The sequence below is a fragment of the Schistocerca cancellata genome, chromosome 1 (genome assembly GCF_023864275.1).
Source record: "Schistocerca cancellata isolate TAMUIC-IGC-003103 chromosome 1, iqSchCanc2.1, whole genome shotgun sequence".
Lineage (NCBI taxonomy): Eukaryota > Metazoa > Arthropoda > Insecta > Orthoptera > Acrididae > Schistocerca > Schistocerca cancellata.
In genome coordinates, this window is record NC_064626.1 from 914,139,257 (window position 1) to 914,165,206 (window position 25,950).

Consider the following 25,950-nt stretch of genomic DNA (forward strand, 5'->3'; position numbering starts at 1 on the left):
ATTTTTATTAATGTTTCAGTAATCGTGATATTAACCGATTTTGAGGTTTCTATAACTGTGGCGTCTCTTACGGGACTCGGTGAGATTGTCTGCCGCGAGTAATGAGTGTAATGGGCAGGGGCACTACGAATGTAGTGTGTGGACATTAAGTTGGGAATGTGGATTTCACGGGGAGCGTGCAAGGGATAAATCCGTGCAGTCGCACTATCCTCTGTGCCCTCGGTGGCTCAGATGGATAGAGTGTCTGCCATTTAAGCAGGAAATATCAGGTTCGAGTCCCAGTCGGGGCATACATTTTCAACTGTCCCCATTGATGTATATCAACGCCTGTCGACAGCTTAAGGTCTTGATTTAATTACCGTTTCACAGAATTTATAAGTTATGAACATAATCAGTTAAGCCATAAACTTTCTGGGGGCATGATGATATAACTGAATTATGTGTAAACGAATAACAGTATCATTTGCTGGTAGGGTACCGGAAAAGAGAGAGATGACTTCAAAGTTACTTACGGGACCTATATTGTAATACTGCACGTGTTTTTGCGCCCATATTACGATGGAGTAACAAGAGAGATGTAGTAGCCTACATACGAACAAGGGCGAAGTGAATAATGACACGCTTTTTACGCTGGACTAACAGCACGGCCGCGTGCACTGAGCCGCAAACAGTGTTCGCTGTCTTCACAAAAATGTTTGCATTTCCTTGTTAACTGCTGATATTTGCAATATGTTGACAGCAAGCTTGTTACAAACATGGGAACTGCTATCCGTGACTCTGTAGATACAGATAATACAAAACAATGTTCGCAGCTATCCGCACCATATCGCCGCTGCTCGGCGTTAGTCTTTCAGTTCATGAATTTTGTGAGGGCTGGTGATGAAGTCTTAATTATCATCTCGAAAAATCGAGCTATGACCTTGAAGCTTCGAGACTGCGTTAGACCTTCTCTGTGTATTCACCCTTCAATGCGACACATCTTTCCCAGCGCTTGACGACTAGACTGTAGAAGTCTACATTTTAGCTACTCGGGAAATACCGCGTTTCTAAAATCATCTCGTTGTCATTTTGTAACTGCCTGCAACGGAATAGCTTCTCCCTCCTGAACAAGAGGAGGAAGTCTCACGGTGCCATGACCATCTAATACGTGGAGTGAGGAAAAATTTATGAATCAAAATAAGCAGCATGCGTCACTGTGCAGGACGAGTGGGGCGTTGTCCTCAGGAGATTTCACATAGTATGCTCCTGTGCCTGTTTACCTCTGACGAGCGTAATGTGTTAGCACCACATCGTAGCAATCCCGATGACTTTGTGTTTTCGCTTTTTCGGCAGTGGTGAATCCACATGTTTCCACTGCTTTGATTCGGTCCTTTGCTTCGGTATCATAGTGATACGTCCGGCAGTCATCCCTGGGGATTAGGTGGCCAAAGACGTCAACCTGAACGCCCTGACACAGCTACAACATGGTCGCTGTTGCATCGGATCGATGGGGTTTCCGAATGGTGTGAGCAGACACCGAACACAGAGGATGCCGGTGCTCTGCCCTGTTGGTATTCTCGGGCAAGATGTTACAAAATGATGCGTGAATGATTTTGAGCTTTCTCACTATCTGTTCGAGAGTGAAACGGCTGTCTTCGACAACCAGCGCCGGCACTTCTCTCACGATTCTCGGTTCTTCACAGATGGCATGCCACTTACGAGAATACACTGCAATTGGATTTTTGAATTTTTTTATTGGATTGGTGCATGATTGTAGTGTTTTACTGTAAATAAATTAACACAACAGATACACATAACAGAGACTTTAGTCATCAATAATGTATTCTACTTAACAATTTAGAACACTCTGTCAGCGCCGGGGTAACTTTTAGATTCTGTGACTGTAGAGACCATGTGGTTTTGACTACTCAGGAGGGCGTCGTTATCAGGAGAAAGAAATGTGGCGTTCTACGGGTCGCAGCGTGGAATGTCAGATCCCTTAATCGGCCAGGTAAGTTAGAAAATTTAAAAAGGGAAATGAATAGGTTAAAGCTAGATATAGTAGGAATCAGTGAAGCTCGGCGGCAGGAGGAACCAGACTTCTGGTCAGGTGAATACAGGATTATAAATAAATAAATCAAATAGGGGTAATGCAGGAGTAGGTTTAATAATGAAAAAAAAATAGGAGCGCGGCTAAGCTACTGCGAACAGCATAGTGAACACATTATTGTAGCAAAGATCGACACGAAGTCCACGCCTTCCACGGTAGTACAAATTTATATGCCAACTAGCTCCGCAGATGACAAAGAGATTGGAGAAATGTATGATGAGATAAAAGAAATTATTCAGATATTGAAGGGAGACGAAAATTTAATAGTAATGGGGGACTGGAATTCGATATTGGTAAAGGAAGAGAAGGAAAAGTAGTAGGTAAATATGGAATGGGAGTAAGGAATGAAAGAGTAAGCCGCCTAATAGAATTTTGCACAGAGCATAACTTAATCATAGTTAACACTTGGTTTAAGAATCATGAAAAATGGTTGTATACGTGGAAGAGGCCTGGAGACACTGGAATGTTTCAGATAGATTATGTAATGGTAAGACAGAGATTTCGGAAAAAATTTTCAAATGTGTGTGAAATCTTATCGGACTTAACTGCTAAGGTCATCGATCCCTAAGCTTACACACTACTTAACCTAAATTATCCTAAGGACAAACACACACACCTATGCCCGAGGGAGGACTCGAACCTCCGCCGGGACCAGCCGCACAGTCTATGACTGCTGCGCCTCTGACCGCTCGGCTAATCCCGCGCGGCCGAGATTTCGGAACCAAGTTTTAAATTGTAAGACATTTCCAGGGGCAGATATGGACTCTGACCACAATCTATTGGTTTTGAACTGTAGATTAAAACTGATGAAACTGCAAAAAGGTCGGAATTTAAGGAGATGGGAGCTGGATAAAATGAAAGAACCAGAGGTTTTAGAGTGTTTCAGAAAGAGCATTAGGGAACGACTGACAAGAACGGGGGAAAGAAATACAGTAGAAGAAGAATGGGTAGCTTTGAGAAATGAAATAGTGAAGGCAGTAGAGGATCAAGTAGGTAAAAAGACGAGGTCTATTAGAAATCCTTGGGTAACAGAAGAGCTATTAAATATAATTGATGAAAAGAGAAAATATAAAAATGCAGTAAATGAAGCAGGCAGAAAGGAACACAAACGTCTCAAAAATGAGATCGATAGGAAGTGCAAAATGGCTAAGCAGGGATGGCTAGAGGAAAATTTGCTAGGATGTAGAGGCATATATAACTAGGAGTAAGATGGATACTGCCTACAGGAAAATTAAAGAGAGCTTTGCAGAAAATTGGACCACCTGTGTGAATGTCGAGAGTTCAGTTAGAAAACGTGTTCTAACCAAAGAAGGGAAGGAAGAAAGGTGGAAGAGGTAAAAAGAGAGTCTATACAAGGGCGATGTACTTGAGGGCAATATTATGGAAATGGAAGAGTACGTAGATGAAGATGAAATGGGAGATATGCTTCTGCGTGAGGAGTTTGACAGAGCTCTGAAAGACCTAAGTCGAAATAGGGCCCCGGGAGTAGACAACATTCCATTAGAACTACTGATAGCCTGACAAAACTTTACCATCTGGTGAGCAAGATGTATGAGACAGGCGAAATACACTCACACTTCAAGAAGAATATAATAATTCCAATCCTAAAGGAAACAAGTGTTGATAGGTGTGAAAATTACTGAACTACAGTTTAATAAGTCACTAGCATGAATTCTTTACAGACGAATGGAAGAACTGGTAGGAGCCGACCTCGGGGAAGATCAGTTTGGATTCCGTAGAAATATTGGAACACGTGAGGCAATACTGATCCTACGACTTATCTTAAAAGATAGATTAAGGAAGGCAAACCTACGTTTCTAGCGTCTGTAGACTTAGAGAAAGATTTGGACAATGTTAACTGAAATACTTTCTTTCAAATTCTGAAGGTGGTAGGGGTGATATACAGGGAGCGAAAGGCTATTCACAATTTGTATAGAAACCAGATGCCAGTTGTAAGAGTCGAGGGGCACGAAAGGGAAGCAGTTGTTGAGAAGGGACTGAGACAGGGTTGTAGCCTGTTCCCGATGCTGTTCAATCTGTATAGTGAGCAAGCAATAAAGGAAACCAAAGAAAAATTCGGAGTAGGAGTTAGTATCCATGGAGAAGAAATAAAACACTGAGATTTGGCGACAACGTTCTAGTTCTGTCAGAGACAGCAAAGGACCTCGAAGAGCAGTTGGAGGGAATGGACAGTGTCTTGAAAGGAGGATGTAAGATGAACATCAACAAAAGCAAAACGAGAATAGTGGAATGTAGTCGAATTAAATCAGGTGATGCTGAAGGAATTAGATTAGGAAATGAGACAGTTAAAGTAGTAGATGAGTTTTGCTATTTGGGGAGCAAAATAACTGATGGTGGTCGAAGTAGAGAGGATATAAAATGTAGACTGGCAGTGGCAAGGAAAGCGTTTCTGAAGAAGATAAATTTGATAACAGAGTATAGGTTTAAGTGTGAGGAAGTCTTTTCTGAAAGCATTTGTTTGGAGCCTTTTATGGAAGTGAAACATGGGAGATAAGTAATTAAGACGGGAAGAGAACAGAAACTTTCGAAATGTGGTGCTACAGAAGAATGCTGAAAATTAGACGGGTAGATCAGGTATATCTTTTATTATAAATTGGCAATTAAGGATTTATATTTGCAATGAAAGCTGGATTTTTGGCTGGATATATAATCAGAAATACAAAGACATACATGCAAGTGACGTCAGACATGTTTTAATTAGCATATAATATATGGCGTATGATATATATTAATGTAATTTTAAATTTACTTAACGCAAGTATTGGAACTGAATGGAGAAAAGTGAAAAAATATGATCGATACGAGACTCAGTCCAGCGTTTACTAGTTTCGAGCGATACCGATTTTTCAAAATCTTTTTCTAGTTTACAGTTCACAGAAATGCTCGTAGAATGTGCACCTTAGTTTAAAAAAATTGTTTCCACCAAAAGACGATCTCAGTTCTCCCATATGGCAGGCCAGCACTCTTTCTCGAAAAATCGACCTTAAACATGGCCGGATCACTTCAAAATCGATATTATCGAATAATTTTGTGTGCTACATCGGACTGATTTGGGATATTGATATTTGAGTTCCGAATTTCACGTACCATAACTATAAAAACTTACAAAAATGTGAATGATGTGTGGTCTCCTTGTTAGCTCACCGTTATTCAGACTTCTTTGATGTCTGCGCCAGCTAGACTATGTCATTTCGTGGTACACTGTCGTCGTTCACTTCCCGCAACTCAGCGCACGGGTTGTTGCAGCGTTGTTCCTCTTCAGATGCAGAGAACAAATTACCGCACAATATACCACTTTATCAATGAGCTCTGTCATTTTGTTTTGGCTACACTCAGCGTCTCGCTAAGACAGCGTGGCATGGTAGTTTCATTATCTATCAGGACTGCGGACTTGTACCTGCAAACAAACGAAAATTAAATTAGTGTTTGAGACGTGGAAAGAGAAATTAGGAATCTGCTGAAACAATAGGGATGAGGAATGTAAAATAGAACAGGGCAAAAGGTTGGGCAGTGATGGAGTAAGAAATTACAAGCTTGTTGCTGAAACGAAATGATCGTATGACGTTGATGGCCGTGAGTTCCCAGCTCGTGAAGTCCTGTCACCGAGTTGAAATTCTTTTCAATTGACGCCACACTGAGTGACCTACGCGTCGAAGACGACAGCACAGCACCCAGTTCTAGAGTGGAGAACATCTCTGTCCTTGCCGAGAATCGAACCCGGGCCCACTGCATTGTCAATTGTTCATCTCAACGAACTCAATTAGGATGAAGTACGTTACGGATATCACGTCAGATTAATTCCACTACATACCAGTGCTAAAAAGGAATTTCAAGAAATTCTTTCATCAGTGTGTGAGGATACAGTCGGTAGCCAAACACAAAGATAAAATGCTATAGGAATAGAAAAACATCCAGGGAATCGAGAATCTAGGCAATTTTTGCCTGTTATCGACATTGATACTGGCATGATATCAGCCCCAGGAATTTCAACGCTTTAGAGAAAATTTTTATTTTAAGTTGAAGTTGGATAACAAATGACAAAATAAATATTTTGTTTGATATAGTTTTCAGTTAACAATTTTAGGAGGTTTCCTTTACTTGCACTGTGAAATCTTACTTCTTGACGAATTTCACGATTCTAGACCAAAGTGAAGTACCCTATAGGTTTTGATGAGCGACTTTTAAATTATTAAAATATGTAGAATAAGCGGCCGTGTCTTTTGATTACATTGACTTCAATTTTTTACACCAGCAAGGAACTGTAGATCTTAGTTTCTGATATAAATTTCAACTGAATACGTGAAACCCTTCCCGAGGAAGAGAGATCTTAACAGACGGACGGAGATACACGCAGTCGGATAACACACGAGAAAAAAATTTTTGTTGAGAGATAATTACAATTCAACAATTTTAGAATTTTTTTACTTGCACTAGGAAACCTTGCTTCTTGCCAAATTTCATGATTCTCGGCTAAAGGGAACTACCCAAAAGGTTTTGATGAGTGAGTTTGCGGGTATCAAAATAAGTGGAATAAATGGCCGCATCTTTTGATTGCTTAAATTTTTTACACCGCCAACGACCGCAGACTTTAGTATCTGACTTAAATTTTAATTTGACACATCTTTCCGTTCGTGATAAAAGCGGGTCTTAACAGTCGGACGGACAGACAGTCATACGGATGGACAAGAATATCCTATAAGATTGAGGTACAGAACCCTAAAATCGAGGTCGTACGAGCTTTTAGTTGTGTTTTCCGTCCTTGTAAAGGACGTAAATGAATGCCCAAAGACATTTCGCGAGATAATGTCTGTGCCCTGTGCAAAAGTGGTGTAACTTCGTAGCGACAAATGTTTCTATGCCAGAAAACGTGCCTCCAAGTTGGAGGCCTTGGAACGCGCTTACGGCTGCGTTTGGATCGTTGTAACATTTCGCGATTACTCATTACGGTCTGTTTAACGATTTCTCCAGCAGAATTCGCTCCACATGGCAGTGGCCCGCGGCATCGTGTTACGCAACGGCGCCAGCCGCGCATTGTCGGCGCCCACTACCACCCGGCGCCTCGGCGAGGGTCGTATCCTGGAGGCACCGCTGACGTCACGGGGCGGCAGCTGCGGCGGCGTGGGCCTCGACCCACATGTGCCACACCAGATCCACGGGGCATCCGGGTTCAGCGACGTGCCATCGCGCACAGACGCAACGAGCACACTAAACAAGCAAACTTAATTTATTTTGTCACGCGTAAGTGACGCGATATCATTCATTCACTTCTTCTTAATTTGGACCAACTGTCCCGTATCTAGCAGACAAGGTACTAAGATTAGAGATAATACAAACCGCAAGTAAGGCTAGACTTTTAGTGAACCACTTATCAGAACCCGAATTCATTAACTTTGATTTTTATCCATAAGGGATATGAGATCGTGGTTGTAAAAATCAATGTTAAAATGTCGACTCAACCACTTATTTGCAGTGTAGAGAGCACTACAGTTCACGCGTTTCGATGATCAAACCTTCATACAGAAATCTCTAGAAGTAACCAATATGATAACCAAACAAGAATAATAGAAGTAATAATAAAATTATGTGACTACTTCCCTTGCATGTGCGTCATCCTAAGATGTATACCCAGTTCACCGCCAACCAAAAAGATAGATTAGAATTGAATTCCTTACGTTGTCCTGGGTACTGGCAGCGTCATAATAACAGCTATATGCATACACGGTCGGCGTACATTCCTCAAAACCACATCCCGCTGGCAAACATAAAACTAACGTGAGTCCAGTACGATTATTCTGATAATGAAGGCTTGACCTCCGAAAGGCATAAATTTTAGTGTCCTTTACACTGTAAACAGGTGGTTGAACCGACATTTTAACATTCAAAATACGTGAAAAGGAAAACAAGAGACCTTCTTGCGGAGTAAGAAATTTTACAATTGGTAACAATGCAAAAACGTTACTTTGACAATCCAGAATACAAATCACTCTAGTTTGAAGAGGAAAACATTATTTTAAAGCAGATGATATCTCTAAAGACTGAAAAACAAACACAAAATTTCTAGCAATGAATACTGCTTCTTAGCTGAAGTGTTGTGAACACACAAAGGTACTTGCAAACGCCATCCGTATGTTGTGATCTTAGAGTTCTGTCATCAAAGTGTAACCGTCAGTGTCTTTGAGTTACATACTATTTATATGCACATTTAGTTCTTAGCTATGTAACTCTTTCATAGGGAGCGAATGCACAAAATACGAGTCTTCAAACTACAGAAAAGGGCCATATGAGTATTAACCGAAATGGCAATTGAGTTCCTTGTAGAGATCTTAACATACCAGGGATTTTAACATCATCATGAGAGTATATTAACAAAACAGTTATGCAAATCAAAAATGATCTTAAGAGTTACTGCACAGACAGCTCTGTTCATGACCACATAACAACATTTACCAAGATAAACATAAAACTCAGACCAACATTTTCTACCAAGAAATAAAATTGTACAATAAACTGCACGAGTAGCTAAAAGATATTAATAAAATGAACATATTTGAAAAGTCTGTTGAAATATCTGTTGAACAGCACCTTTTACACAGTAAAGGATTACTTAGACAACAAATAGCAGGGGTTTCATAAAAAGTAAGACAACTAATTTGCGAGAATAAGAACACATCTGTACCATTTTACATAACATAACACTTTGACACTATAAAGTTTGTTTTCTTTTCAGATAATTCTTACCCCCAATATTTACAATTTTGATATTAACATCTCATTCACATCCTGAGTTCAACATCTCGTTCATTAATACAGAGGTGCAGACTCATTTTTTCAGATAAACAAAATAGAGGTTGCGGTGCGCAAAATGGAAACAAAACATCGCCACTATGGTCTTGGTGTCAACCAACAATGCGTGTACTGTGTACCAGCGTGTGTTCCGTACGCTGTCATTTGTAGTGTCATACGAATGAACATTATAGCAGTAGCTCTGTTTTAGACAGACTGGCCTTGTATTTGGAAGGATGGAGGTTCCAGTTTTTGTCCGGCCCTCCTGATTTAAGTTTTCCGTCGTTTTCACAAATTATTTAGTCAAATACCTGCTATAAGGGCTCGGCCGAATACCTGTCTCATCCCTGCCAAACTAGACATGTAAGTACGTAAATTCCTGTAAATATGAATTACATCGTTCTTATTAAATTTTAAAATAGTGACATATCCAGTATCCTTGTAAAAGGGATCCGGGAATGAATACAACTACAATAACACTAGCAGGACCCAATGCTATCGACTACAGGCCCCTACTCAATACTATAGCTCCGTGCTGGGCTGCATGCAATGCGCAGCTGCGTTTAGCTTCGTTGACTGGCGTTCTGCGGGTTGCCAGTTCAAATACCATCACGCACAAATATTTGTTACTTAGTATTCATCTTTTCTAGAAGACTGATACAGACCAATAACCTCCCTGGACGACACTCACCAAGATGTCAGGAAATTTCATTGACGTCACTACCAAAGGCCAACCTGACTGAGGGCTAGTCGACTCAAGGTTTTCTTTTTCTATAATATCGAATGCTTATTGTCGCAAGTTAAAGAAGACTATGTTCCATGATACGCAAACAATTGTGCTGATGGTTGAAAATGGGAAATACATCTAGCCGACAGAAACGTGTATTCCGCCGTGGAGTAACTCCTACCGAAATCCCGTTAGCATCTGCCGGCAAATATTAATCGTTTCTGTGCCAATTTTTAGACGTTTCCAGATCCGGAATGGTGAAAAGACAGACCAATCGGCCCGCGGTAAGACGCTTCATCAACACTGAGGATCGTCCGCCAATTAGCCAGTGCTCGTATAGGGTGTTGCTGTCTGAACGACGCACAAATCGGGAGGACGTGGAGAAGATGACTTCAGTGATCCCTATGAAGGAGAATGGGACATAGCACTTCTGCATCATCGACGACTGAACAATATCATAATTAAGGATGTCTACCCAGTTGCGTGCACTGATGACACCCTAGACTGCCTGAAAGGAGGAAAGAATTTCTCAAACTCGATTTGTCAGACGTCTGTACAGACGCCTGGCAAATCGAGTTTGACGAGGCTGCATAGAAAAGACTTCCTTCATAACTCTCATCGGCGTCTATGAGTTTAAAGATGTGCCATTTGGACAATGTACGCTCCATCCACTTTGAACATATGATGGGAACTTGTTTCAACACCTTAAAAAGGTTGACCGGTCTTTGCTATCTGGATGAAGACTTTTGAAGAACATCTAAGCCATCCGATAACCTAACTAAAGTGTGTTCAGAGCGCATGTCACAAACCGAATCCGAAAAAGTGCCTCTCCGTCATCCAATAAATAAAAAGCTTGGCACCTAGTTAATGGCGATGGAGTTCGTCCAGATCTCCTGTTTTGTTCAATAAACTACGCTGCGAAACTTTATTGAATGCTTTCCGGAAATCACGGAACACACCAACCTGAGCGGCTTTTGTCTACAACTCTGTGAATCTCATGAACGAATAGGGCAAGCTCAGTTAGACAAGGTTTCTGTTTGCTGAATCTGTATTTTGTAGATATCTTAGTTCTCCAAGAACACCATACTGCGTGAGCATAAAACATGTTCCGTAATTCTACAAGCGTTTGACGTCAGCGATATAGTTCCATAATTGTGAGCTTCTGTCCAACGTCCTTCTTGAAAATGGGAATGGGAATGGCCTATGCTTTTTCCAACCGCTATGTACCTTTCATTGCTCTAGCGATCTACGATAAACTACTGCTAGAAGGGGAGTGAGTTCTTTCGCATAATCTCTGTAGAACCCCATTGGCACCCCATCTTCTCCATTTGTTTTCGGACTGCAGAGCAGTTTTGCTTGATTTTTGTATTTCGCGACCACTTACCTCAATATCGGTCATTTCGGCATTCGTTCGATGATTGACGGTCTTGTGTGTGTAAATTCCCAAGGGACCAAACTGCTGAGGTCATCGGTCCCTAGACTTACACGCTACTTAAACTAACTTATGCTTAGAACAACACACACACCCGTGTCCGAGGGAGGACTCGAACCTCCTGCGGGGGAGGGCCGCACAGTCCGTGACGGTCTTCCACAGTGAAATAAAATACAGTGTCCTATCTTATGTAGTGTGTATCGCAAAGGATTTTACAACTTTGAAAACTCATACTGATTATTGATTTGTACATTTAACCTACAGATTTTGTTTCATGCCAAACTCGCTGCAGCATATCAGGCGTGACGTATACAGTTGTGAGGTAGATTCTAGCTCTGAGTTCCGATAGAGGAGCTGGTAAGTATCGAACAAACAAGGCTCCCGTGACGATCCCCCCCCCCCCCAAAAAAAAAAAAATGTCAGGAGGTGTCAGGTCCAGTGAACGGGAGAATCGACACAATTTGGCCCATTCACTTACTTGGAAAGCGGACTTGTAGAAAGTCCCAAAACGTGATCTCTCTTCCTTCAAGATGACAACACTATGCCTGTAAATCATAAGAAAAAATTTGTACGAATTATCAGAATTGTAAAGTCCTTTTTCATTCACGCTTTATTTGCGAGTATTGAGTTTATCCATATTGGAAGAGTGATGTCATTCAATATAGCAAGTGGAAATGTTATTCTACATTTCAAGAAATAAGTTTCTTCCGAAACTACACACATGAACAAAAGTTTTGCATCACTCCTTTACTTCGAAATTCATGGTACGGGAAACGAAAATCGGCTCTGAAGCATGCGAATATATTCACTTGTAATGTATCCAGATTAACAAACATTTGTGACACTACAGAATCGTCTGTTTTAAGGGGCGGGGTTTCACAGCACTCTTGAAAAACTTTAGCACCTGATGAAACTTCCTCTTGCTCGGATGCAGGGATAACATAAATGATATCATCAAGCCAGCCGTAGTCCACATTGTCTCACTCTCCAATGTCGATTCTACGTAAGCTGTGTAGGGTACGTGGTCATTGTCGACGACCAAAAACAACTCTTTTCAGTCTACCTCACATATGCGCGATTGGGTTCATCTCCGAGGAACAAGCAGGCCACTCTATTCTGGTGACCCTAGAATGACGAAGGAATGTGTTCACGAGAACAACACGGCAAGCACGCGAGTGCTTCACCATGAAGGTGAAATTGTCACCAAAATGTAGGCGATACTGTTCCACTGTTGGCTGCAGAATTTCGTCCCTGTACTGCAGAGAAGTGAGAATTGTCTCAACAGCCAAGAAAGGTGTGCGTTGGCCCACGTAATGCTACTCCAGATCGTTTCTCCACCATCATCTTGTTTCACATGTACAACACTGTGCTGGAGGATTAGCTATTACTAAGTTGTCATCAGACACATTATCTGCGATTATCAGGTATAAACAGATCCGATTTCCGTCCGCAAACAGCACCGGACGCCAATTCTCGGGCGTCCATTCCGCATTATTTCGTGCCCATCTGTAACGGAGACCATGATGTTGTGGTGTACGACGTCGTGATCGCTATGGTCGTCGAGCATGGAGGTTCGCATCACGCAATGGTCTCTTGACAATTTTATGCTATATATGATGCCTTTTTGCCTATTCGAACAGCGAATTCAGTTCTGAAGCGCTCAGTCCACGATTTCCTTGAGTCAAAAGTCATAGATATCGACCATACTGTGCACCTTTCGAGCGTGGACGACCAGTGTGGTGATAAAGCCCTTAACACTACCTGTCAGTTGGAACCGATTCCATGTCCACACGACGTCAGTTTGACTCTGGTGCACACGTCGAGCAACTGCCCTAGGCCACAAACCTTCTGCGCGTAACGTGATGATGCGACCCTATCATTGGCCGTGATTGTTCCTCGTGGTATGGTGGGTGTTCACTCTGCTGTTCCACACGAATCTCTAATGTGACTCTACTGATGCCTTACTGTCAACGGGATGCTGTAATCCATTCGAGTGTCACGTTCTATCCGTAGATGGCACTCATGGTAACTGTGTGCATGTCCGCGCCCAGTACCTAAGTGGCCGCCGGCACGGTCGCTCAGCGTGTTCGATCAGAGGGCTGCTCGCCCTTTGTAATAAAAAACTGAGTAAAGGAATCAACGATCAACTTGAACGGATGTCTTGTGACGTCGGCCCAGACCAAACGCAACGAACAATACCGAACTAAAAAAAAAAAAGTGTTCAGCGCTATAGAATGTCAGTCCTAAGGGTCCGGGTTCGATTCCCGGCTGGGTCGGAGATTTTCTCCGCTCAGGGACTGGGTGTTGCGTTGTCCTAGTCATCATCGTTTCATCCACATCGACGCGCAAGTCGCCGAAGTGGCGTCAAATCGCAAGACTTGCACCCGGCGAACGGTCTACCCGTCGGGAGGCCCTAGTAACACGACATTTATTTTACTGTGTGCATGTTTACAGACAACGTCAGGGGTGAACCTGCTATCGGTGCAGGAACAGTCACATTACCATCACGCCTACACGACATATCGGGATGACACAAAACTTTTGTTGATGTGTGTATGGGAGGTAAACTATTTTTTGTTTACTTTGTTGAATAGACTCGCTCTCGTAGCTAGACGCCCGTGTGGGCTCCAGCGCCCCTTTAAAGCTGTGACGTCACAACGGGAAGCTCGCCTCACGTAGCGAGCGTGACCAGCGAGCCAAGTACCCGCCGCCGCAGCCTGGCGGCCCGAACACTTAAGGAGCAATCCGAGTTCGCTGTGCGAAGCCGCGGGGCTGCCCACCAGCAGCACCGCCGATGCCACGAACCGCTCTTAATGGGCGCTATTGGCCTTCATTGCCTGCCTGCAGGGCTGTCCACTGGTGACGTGATGTCTTCTGCAATGGCCCATTGTCATCGAAGCATAGACGGCTAGGCCTGACACGCTGGTGACTCGAAGACTACCACAATACTTAACGAGATAACTACTGACAGAACATAAATGCTACACCGATGGAAATGGAAAGTCTTATACCGTGAAACGCCAGTGTTATTTATCAGAAATCTTCATTACATAATCGGTTGCATAACCAAACTTTCGTTTCATTCGGAACGGATTTACATCAGCTACATCAGAATGAGGTGATCCATTCGGAACTGACGTCTGTCATCGACGTCAATATGTGGTGTGACTTCCAAGGGACGATCACACTCTTGTATTCGTTGTGGCATGCAAGCAAACAGACTACGAATGCCATCCCATCCTGAGTAATTTCGTGCCATGCCCGAAACACTGCTGTGTCCCGATAACGTTGGAAGCTGAAAAAGTGAATTAAAATTCGTGCTGCGGCCGGGACTCGAACCCGGGTCTTCTTGCTTACTAAAGAGATATGCTGACCATTACACCACTACAGAATTACGGCCAACAGAGCTGCACGAACTACTCTCCCCAACACAAACTCCAATTCACATCTCCCCTTATATTGTCACTATTACCATGGCTCTCCGACATTGGAATAGAACACCAGCATTGGACGTAATGGGGAAGCTTCTTCTGCTTCCAACGTTATCGTAGATAAATTAGAGACTTAAATGTCTCAGGGAAAATTTAATTTAAGACGTGCTGTGTCAGTCGATGGAGATTGTTAGCAGTAGGCTGGTATCGCATCCCATAGAGGCAAATCAGTGAACCCGGCAGGTAAGTGAACGGTCCGTACTTCCCTCAAGGTGTTTGTGGAAATGCAGAAACGGAGCTCCATCATTGGACACGTTCGGGACGTCCTGTCGCAGCCACTGATCCCGACAAGATCAATCGAACGGATGCCATTATTCGAGCAAATCGGGGTGTCAGAACAATGGCTACGCAGCTGTATGTGAGAATATTCAAAAGTCTACTCAAGATGGGTCCCATGAATGCTCATAACAGGTCACAAGATTAATAAATTACGCCATTTCATCTGAAGAGTTGGAGCAGTTTGAGGCCAACGGAGAGGTCTGTCACAGGGATCGTTACAGGTGACGAAAACTGCGTGCATCACCTTGAGCCAGAAACAGAAAGGCAACTTATGGAGTGGTACACCTACAAGAATCAAAAAAGAAGAAGTTCAAGGTAGCTGCCTTTGCTTGGAAAATTCGTAATGACAGTCTTTTGAGGTACTGATGGGGTCATTCTCGTGGATGTGTTGCCAAAAGGATCAGCCATTAATTCAGAGACGCATGTGAAGACTCTGAACAATCTAAACAATCGTCCACGATGTGTTCGGTCTGACAAGACTCGAAAACAAGTTTTGTTCCAACTCAGCAATGCACGCCCATAACAAGTCTCAGAAACTGGGAACAATTTGCCAAACTTGGTTGGACATCATTTCTTGATCTACCCTATGACGCCCTCCGACTTTCATTTGTTTGGCCCACTTACGGATTCACTACGTAGAACACACATTGAAGGTGACGAGAGCGTAATTCATGCAGTCAAAGCATGGCTGCGAAACAGTACCAGAGCTTTGCCCAACAGGAAATACACGCACGTACGCAACGCTGGCGTAAGGCAACCGAAGGTAAAGGAGACTGCGTAGAAAACTAGCAGATGCAAAAGGATGTCGAGTGATATTGTCACCAAATTCTGACTGTAAAAGAAGTATGTCATTAGGAAAGAAATGAGTTATTATTTACTAAATAAATCCTCCCTTATACAGGGTGTTACAAAAAGGTACGGCCAAACTTTCAGGAACATTCCTCACACACAAAGAAAGAAAATATGTGGACTGTGGTATACACCACTTTTAACAAACACCGAACAACGGGCTCCAGTACGCGGCCGCCAAATACATCGCTGGCCGCACTTCTCCGGGCGGCTCGCGGCTACCATCGCTGGCCGCCTTCGCGCGCGCGCGTTTGTCAGCGCACAGCAATTGGCTACGCCAGGAAACATTGCGATTGGTTTTCCCTGGAAAAAAGCGACCCCAGCCGACGGCTCCATTAACAAGCAAGCCTTATATAAACCAGGCCGCCGCTGCAAACGACAGTTCTCATCGGGAAGTGCAGTACGCCGTGTTCCAGCTGCTTGTGGATGACTCGCCCCACCACTCGAGGTTACCTGGCTGCCTCGGCGGAAAATCTTGCGACTTCACTTGGAGAGACTGAACTTCACTGGACTTTGGAACAATTACGGGACGTGCACCCCACCATGCACATTCGGACATTGGTATAACCAAACTTGAATTCTGCATTACTTCTGAGTGTGAGCCTGCGTAGACGCTTGGCTAACATAATTGTTAAAAAGTGATTTGTGATTTAATAAACCAGACTGAAGAGGTTATTGTGTTATTCCTGGTTATAACATGGACATGTGTCCGGAAACGCTTACTTTCCATGTTAGAGCTCATTTTATTACTTCTCTTCAAATCACATTAATCATGGAATGGAAACACACAGCAACAGAACGTACCAACGTGACTTCAAACACTTTGTTACAGGAAATGTTCAAAATGTCCTCCGTTAGCGAGGATACATGCATCCACCCTCCGTCGTATAGAATCTCTGATGCGCTGATGCAGCCCTGGAGAATGGCGTATTGTATCACAGCTGTCCACAATACAAGCACGAAGAGTCATTACACTTGGTACCGGGGTTGCGTAGGCAAGAGCTTTCAAATGCCCCCATAAATGAAAGTCAAGAGGGTTGAGGTGAGGAGAGCGTGGAGGCCATGGAATTGGTCCGCCTCTACCAATCCATCGGTCACCGAATCTGTTGTTGAGAAGCGTACGAACACTTCGACTGAAATGTGCAGGAGCTCCATCGTGCATGAACCACATGTTGTGTCGCACTTGTAAAGGCACATGTTCTAGCAGCACAGGTAGAGTATCCCGTATGAAATCATGATAACGTGCTCCATTGAGAGTAGGTGGAAGAAAATGGGGCCCAGTCAAGACATCACCAACAATGCCTGCCCAAACGTTCACAGAAAATCTGTGTTGATGACGTGATTGCACAATTGCGTGCGGATTCTCGTCAGCCTACACATGTTGATTGTGAAAATTTACAATTTGATCGCGTTGGAATGAAGCCTCATCCGTAAAGAGAACATTTGCACTGAAATGAGGATTGACACATTGTTGGATGAACCATTCGCAGAAGTGTACCCGTGGAGGCCAATCAGCTGCTGATAGTGCCTGCACACGCTGTACATGGTACGGAAACAACTGGTTCTCCCGTAGCACCCTCCATACAGTGACGTGGTCAACGTTACCTTGCACAGCAGCAACTTCTCTGATGCTGTCATTAGGGTTATCGTCAACTGCACGAAGAATTGCCTCGTCCATTGCAGGTGTCCGCGTCGTTCTAGGTCTCCCCAGTCGCGAGTCATAGGCTGGAATGTTCCGTGCTCCCTAAGACGCCGATCAATTGCTTCGAACGTCTTCCTGTCGGGACATCTTCGTTCTCCGCATTTGTAAACATTGCACTGACTGCAAAACCATGTTCGTGATGAACACTAACCTGTTGATGCTACGTACTGATGTGCTTGATGCTAGTACTGTAGAGCAATGAGTCGCATGTGAACGCAAGCACCGAAGTCAACATTACCTTCCTTCTATTGGGCCAACTGGCGGTGAATCGAGGAAGTACAGTACATACTGACGAAACTAAAATGAGCTCTAACATGGAAATTAAGCGTTTCCGGACACATGTCCATATAACATCTTTTCTTTATTTATGTGTGAGGAATGTTTTCTGAAAGTTTGGCCGTACCTTTTTGTAACACCCTGTATACACTGGGCGTTTCAAAGCCTTTGCACCAAACGTCTAGAGGTGATATATCACCTAATGATAAGCAATTTTTGCTAGAGATAAGATGTTTACTGACGCTTGCTGGCGATGCTCGGCATCCTTTAGTATTCACTGGCCCTCGGAAGACGAGACTTGACGAAACTGACAGTGTCTACTAATTAGGAGTGGTACTTACTACCTACCCAGTAAACTGATAACTTTGTTTCGAACGAGGAAACATTAAGAAGGTCTCTAAGTGAAGAAATGTATTTCAGAAGCGAATCAGAAACTTTAATTTTGCTCAGGCTAAAATTTTTCACGCAGAGTAGCTTAGTGAGTTACAGGAAACAGTCATTAGAAAATATCAGTAGAGGTGGCGTACGAACAGTTGGGTACTCTGTCATGTCAATGCACGACCGTACATTGCCTGCATTATTCAGAATGTTATTTATTACAACAAGATGGTAATTGTTCCCATCCGCCATATTCATCAAACTTAATTACGTGCGAATTGTTCTTCTTCTACAAGATGCAAATAAAGTTGAAGAGAGAAGATCTGATACAGTGAAGGAGATTAAAATGGAATTATCCTAATAAAAGGAGCATTTCAAAAGTGACAATAACGTTGCGATCGACGTATTCGCTCCCAAGCGGACCACTCTGGAGGTGATAGTAAAGAATTTTAATTAATATATTTCGAGAACGTTCGGATACCACCTTACATAAAGTGAGGAAGTGTATCATCTAATATGTTGAAAAGGGGTAGTCCTTAACACATGTGTTGAATGTGAGTACACTTTGTCATTACGCTGGTACGCAGGAGGCTGAAAGGAGAAACATGTAAGGCGATGTGTCAGGTGAGAGATGTGAGGGCTCCTTGCGAGTAGGCATAACGCGCTGCATCATCGAGCTCGGCGGCGCTGGCTCCACGCTAGCGCTACGTCACTGATTGCTCGAACCAGATAGTTACGCGGTTCACTAAACTGATCCAGGGCGTTTTGCCAGCTGTGGCCAGCACGCAGGAAGGTACTCTTCTGAGCTTCTGTTGCCGAAATAGGTGCAGCTTGAACGGAAACTGGAGGCATTCAAATAAATCGAGGCAATTTTTCAACACACTTCTTCCGTACAAAATTGAAGAAATCACAATATGTGATTCAGACATTGCAGAAGGAGACTGATTCATTTAATATTTTCGTGTAATGGGTACAAAACGCACGATAAACTTTTATGCGAACATTTGATAATTCAGAGTGTCCCCTTTCAACGTCGGTCGCTGTCTTGCTGTCCCTCCACGAGAGTGGGCATTTATTAAGTGTGATATTCCACTACTTACAGATGTGCGATCTGAGTATCTAGACACGCAGCACCCTCAATAAATAAATGTTTTTCATGATAAGTATGTGTTTGTAATTTATTTTATATATTTCGGATTCAATTACGTTTTACTACTTTGTTTCCTAGCTCTGTCAAGCGTATATGATTGATTTTGTCTATATCTGTTATTAATGACAATCATTGAAATCCGTTTTATAATATATAGTACGAGTGATACTACATTGATGAACATCAATAAAAATAATAAAAGATGATAGACTGTAGTGGAACTAAGGCGTGTTATAACGAGGAAACCTTAGTGGGAAAGGAGGCGCTAAATTAGTAGTGGTTTTTGTTATTTAGGCATAAAAATAGCTACCGACAACGGAAGTAAGAAGGATATTAACCTTTTCAGTCCATGGGTACATGTAAATGGACTTCGAGGTTTTACTTCGTAAAATTAATAAACAATTTTTACCAACTCGTGTGCTGTGATCTAGCGGCAGAAGCTGAAACTACGCAACCTACACGAACGTGTGCCACCAGTCTTAAGTTGGTAAAAACTGTTTATCGGTTTAGCTAAGTAAAACCTCGAAGTTCACATATGTGTAATCATGGTACTGAAGAGGTTAAAGGAAAATTGGGAATAGCGAGAAAAACAATTTGAAGAAGAGAAATATGCTAAGATAGAATGTAAATTGCGGTATTATAAAATATTCTTTGAAGAATTTGTCAAGAACTTAGCTTTATATGGACTGAAATATGTACGTTAAAAATTACAGACAAAGAGAAAATAGGAACTTCTGGAATGTGGTGCTACACAAGAATGCTGAAGATTAGACGGACGGATCGAACAACAAATGAAGGGGTATAGAACTGAACGGGAGAAAAATGAGTTCTCTGGCACAATTTGATTAGAAGACGGAATGGGTTGACAGGCACATCCTGAGGCACCAAGGAGTAGCTATTTTCGTAATGGAGGGAAGTGCAGGAAATCAAAATTGTACGGGTAGACTAAGGCTGAAATAGAGCAAGCAGTCTCAAATGAATTTGGGTTCCAGTAGTTATGCGGAGGTTAAAATACCTGCACAACACATTCAGGCCTGGAGAGCTACATTAAACCAGTCTTCCGACTGAAGATCAAAATAATGACGTCAACAACACTACTGAGTACGTTAAGCTGTGGTTTAAGGGAATGTATTGTATCAGTGTGACGTAATTATGACGCTGAGAAGAACCCACTTGGGTCTCGTCACAAATTATCGTTACCATACTTCTGCTAATATTATTACCAGTACTACTACGCATCTGTTTATGATAATAGTAGATAAGTCGATTTCCAAACGCCAGTAAAGTAGAAAAAATGTAAGCAATCTCTATCGTGTCAAGCTATGACAAGAAACGTTGCCAACAAGCGTACATACGTCTAGTCTTGTTGATATTTATTATCTTGGAGACTCTTTTTGGAATAAGGACAAAAAGGTAGCGATTTATCTTCTATGTATTGTTAACATATTAAGTTTTCAAAGATCTTCAAAAACAAAACTCACGAACTGTCAATTCTCACTGTTCAGTACACCTAAATTTTAAATCTCAAGTTAAGAATTGTAGAAAGTGTATATAATATGAGAGAAATTTCACTTGCTACAAAATGTTTGTCATAAATACGTTTATTTACTGAATGCCTTTTTTAAAAAGTCTTTCATCCAAATATCTTTGGGTACACTGAAAATATTGATCAGTTTGTATCAAGACGCATAGTTACGACGGATTCACAAAATAGTGACCAATGAGTTTTCGTAACATTTTTCTCCGTTGTCTAGCTTCTAGATGACACCCATACGCTGCTATAAAGATCCCTCTACTTCCAACCGTGAAATATGTAGTCTTGAATGCAGTGCAGCTGTGAGTCTGTCGCACCTGACACAAAATTATGACGTGCACGACACCTACCTTAAAATACACCTGCAACTTACTACAGACCATGAGATACAGTGAAATTAATGTAAACTTTTATATCATGATAGAAAATTTGTTTGAGTACCTTACGGCTTGACAACCTTGTTAAAATATTATGAGACAACAATGACTAATACAAGTAAAGCAATAATTTTGTCCATTAAAACATGCTTAGTAATGGGTCCTAAAAACACAAACACACACACACACACACACACACACACACACACACAAAGAGACATCACGCAATCATCTCTCTGAATATAAAGTCAGTTTATTGTCCATCGGCACATCGATATGCCAGACAAGAAGCAGCTCTGCTTCATTATTACAAGATTTTCGAGAACGCTGAACAAATGGCTCTGAGCACTATGGGACTTAACTGCTGAGGTCATCAGTCCCCTAGGACGTAGAACTACTTAAACCTAACTAACCTAAGGACATCACACACATCCATGCCCGAGGCACGATTCGAACCTGCGACCGTAGCGGTCGCGCGGCTCCAGACTGTAGCGTTTAGAACCGCTCGGCCACTCCGGCCGGCGAACGCTGAACAACAGACGATTTTAAGGAATAGTTTTAGTATTCAAATATACCACTTAAAAGAATCAGGGAAGGCGGAATGCTTCTTTATGACATTAAGAATCTTTACTTTCGCTTCTAATATGCACTAGAGTATTCTGCATCTGTACATACCGTCTGAAAATCAGGATTTCAGATGAACTTTATGTTTGTACTAAGAATCCTCACGAAACTTTGGGGTGATCAGAAGGTTATATTATTCTTGAAAAATCAAGCTAGCCGAGGCCCCCAGTAATTCTTTTAACTATTAGGCAAACTTAATTCTTCAAAAAGATATGTGTAAGGCTGCGCTAGGGAAGACAAAATTAGAAATCAAGTAATAAGGGAAAATTTAGGCATCCAACCAATAACACAAAAGGCAACCCAGTTCATAGAAAAATGGAGAGAACATACGTCTCGTATGACAACACAAAGACTTCCTAAACTTGCAATGGATTATAAAACATGGGCAAGATAAGCGTGGGAAGATCAAAAATGAGATGGGGAGACTGGAACAGACCCTATGCCTAACCATGGAGTGACAGAAGAAGAAGCCGCTATGGTTAAAATATACAGTGCGTAGCAAAACGGCGTTATCCAAAACCGATGTCTCTGCATGTATGTTGCACCACAGACCATAAACCGCAGTGGTGAACGACGGCTGCGGGGATGTGTACGGATGAATAATCGTGCAATTGTTTAGAATTTGACTGGCCAGATTAGCCAAGGGCTGTCACCACAACGACTGTTCAGCGAACGTTTCCGCGTATGGGACTTCGCAATAGGCGCCTGCTTAAAGCACTATGCTTTCAGCTGTCCATCGGCTACGAAGTCTGAAATTTGCACGCCACTCCCGTAACTGGACGTCCACTGAGTGGCGATAGGTAGCCTTTTCAAATTAATCACGTATTACGCTCTATCGGCGAAAGCAAACACACTGGAACAATTTTCGGAAGGGTCCAGGACGGAGGAGGGAGCATTATGGTCTGGGGAATGTTTTGTGGCAATCCCTGAATAATTTCATCATTCTGTAAGGCACGACGATTCAGCACAAGTAAGCATCTACCCTTGTGGGTCATGGCCAGTAAGACAACACAACGTATCAAAAAAAAAAAAAAAAATGGTTCAAATGGCTCTGAGCACTATGCGACTTAACTTCTAAGGTCATCAGTCGCCTAGAACTTAGAACTAATTAAACCTAACTAACCTAAGGACATCACACACATCCATGCCCGAGGCAGGATTCGAACCTGCGACCGTAGCGGTCACGCGGTTCCAGACTGAAGCGCCTTTAACCGCACGGCCACATCGGCCGGCACACAACGTATCGCACAGCTCACAGAGTACATTCATGGTTCAAAGAGCATCAGGATGAGATTACTGTATTTTTTCCCACCAAAATCCCCGTATTGAAACCCAGTTGAGAATATGAGAAACCATATCGATCGGGCTGTTCGCACGATGGATTTTCAGCCGAGAAATATATCACATCTGGCCGCGGAACTGGCGTTGGCATGGCTCTAAATTCTTGTCTGTACTTTCCAGAGCCTCAGTGGCTGTCTGTACGTCTTCCAGCAGGTGCTTATTCAGGTATTTGACAGGCGGTCACATTGATATGACTAGACAGTGCTTCAGCAACACGGCAGTCACCCTCTCATCGAGTGCTGTTACATAACTGAGACAGCATATCCGATAACTATCGTCCCAAAGTGTTGTTGCCAGTTACTCCGAGTTTCAGACTGATTAGCATTCGTCGTCATCAAGGCCGGTTCCAGAAACTTTTTTTTTACAGAAACGTCATATCGGTAGTATGCAATTTAATGTGAGATTACGAGCCGCCAGTGATTTCAATATGACGTATTGTCCCAGATAGTTCAAATGTATTTGAAGTATAGATTTTTCGAGGAAGTCTCCATCTAACTGGGCTCAAATTTCGCCCATGGACTGCCTTACCCTGTGCAGTAGTGTAGAGTGCGTAACAAGACTGATGGGGCACAAACACTTTTTGCCGCTGATTTAAGATATTTAACGTTACCAGTTTGGTCCAAGATGGACGGGCAGAGTACAGGCTGTGTGTTCTCCTCTAAGGTCACCTGACCTCAATCCTCTACATTTTTTTATTTTTCTGCCTGGGGTTATCTCTTCGATACAGTTAAACTGGTGCAGCGAATTCTACAATCTTGTCACGAATGCAAGATGATCTGGGAGTGTCAGAAAGAATTCGTAGCTCACTGCACAGACGAGTGGCGTGTTGCCTCCAAATGTATTTGTACGGATAACTAACATGTAGCGTGCTGAAGGAGAATTGTACGTCTTGTTAACCCTTGGGTCAAATGTGATCGAAATTATATGGCAACTTAATGGAAAACATTTTGTAAGATGGCTGGGTGCTGCCTAACTACAGAAACGAAACTAAGTCAAGATTATATTCGATTGTTTAGTATTTCAGATAATTCTCACAAAAAGATAAGGATTCACATAGATTTAACATATGAAAAAGGAGCAAAAATCCTTAAGGGTTCACTTGCACAACACACCGTACACTTGCGATTGGGTCCCAAGGAAAAAAAAGTGGGAGAAATATTAAGGACTTCACTTCCAATAACGTTGACCTAAGGACTTCAATATTCTGGCAATATCAAAAACAGTTGCTTGGATCATTGTATTATTTCAAAGTGAAGATTATTTAGGCTTGAAAAGGGTGAGTTGCACCTGTTCCGCATTTGATAAGGAGTCTGTGGGGCCAATGTGGACTCACTTAGCGAACCTATCGTCTGTCCATCAGTCAAAGAAATGCATCTATTGGAATTAACTGGGTGGAACTAAGTGAAGTACTTGTCCCTGTAAAGTTCCACAAGCGTAATGTTCGAACCTAACACCCTCTCAAGTGATGAAACATTTAACAAACGGAACTGTCACCATCACGTCTGAAGGGAGCGTCTGCACCCATCAGAATCTGTTGAAAGTCTTACTTTTGAATACATCGTAGGAGCAGACTGTGATCAATATTATTGCTAATAGTTACTATTAAATTCAGTCTTGATCACAAATTTATTTATTCTGGTAACCGGTTTCGACCAAGCCTGTGCTCATCTTCAGACCAAACTGCTGTATGAGTAGGAGCCTCCTCCTGGAGGAGGCTCCTGCTCGCACAGCTTGGTCTGAAGATGAGCACAGGCTTGGTCGAAACCGGTTACCAGAATAAATAAATTTGTGATCAAGACTGATTTTAATAGTAACTATTGTTGAAAGTCTGCTTCCATCCGAATCTATCGCCAGACTGCTTCTCTTCTGCTCCCCTCAAAATCTAACAACAAAATGTCGAAGTCTGTTCCCAATGCATTAAAACTCCTCGGAGCTCTCCTTGGCATATCCACCACAAGAAAGTGCATAATCCTGCCTCGATCGGTCTGGCTCGTCCAACAATCTTTCCGCTAATCAGACGAGAGGAAATCTGAGCTACAGTCCTACCACACATGTAGTTTTGACAGTGGCCAATCCAATTTTACCTCACACAGGGCGAAAGCTTATTTTTAACTGAGCTTTTTGGCTTCAGCATTTTGTGACGTACCTGTTACTGTAGAAAGTTTTAGGAGTACTTCGAGAATCACTCGACCTATTGTATCTGTGAGCGTGGTTGCAGCCAGTCATAGCCAGAAACGGCGCACAAAGAGAACGGCTTGGAGAAATTGCCTTATAATTCCACCATCCATTTGTATCGGCCAAAACAAGACCTCTCTTACTCCACTCTATTCACAGCGTGACCAAGTGACTGTCTACAAAAGATAAGAGGCCTCACGAGAAATCACCTCTTCGGCGCCGGCTAGTACATATCTACACTGAAGTGCCAAAAAAATTGGTGCACCTGCCTATAATTGTATATGGGGCCCGCGAGCACGCGGAAGTTCCCGTACACGTCCATCCGCTCGACTCGTCCGACCAGACAACATGTTTGCAGTCATCGACAGTCCAATGTTGGTGTTGAGAGGCCAAGGCGAGGCGTAAAGCTTTGTGTCAGTCGTCATCAAGGGTAAACGCGTGGGCCTTCGGCTCCCAAAGCCCATATCGACGATGTTTCGTTGAATGGTTCACACGCTGACACTTGTTTATGGCCCAGCACTGAAATCTGCAGCAATTTGCGCTTGTCACGTTGAACGATTCTCTTCAGTCGTCGTTGGTCCCGTTCTTGCAGGATCTTTTACCGACCGCAGCGATGTCGGAGATTTGATGTTTTACCGAATTCCTGATATTCACGATACACTCGTGAAATGGTCGTACGGGAAAATCCCCACTTCATCGCTACCTCGGTGATGCTGTGTTCC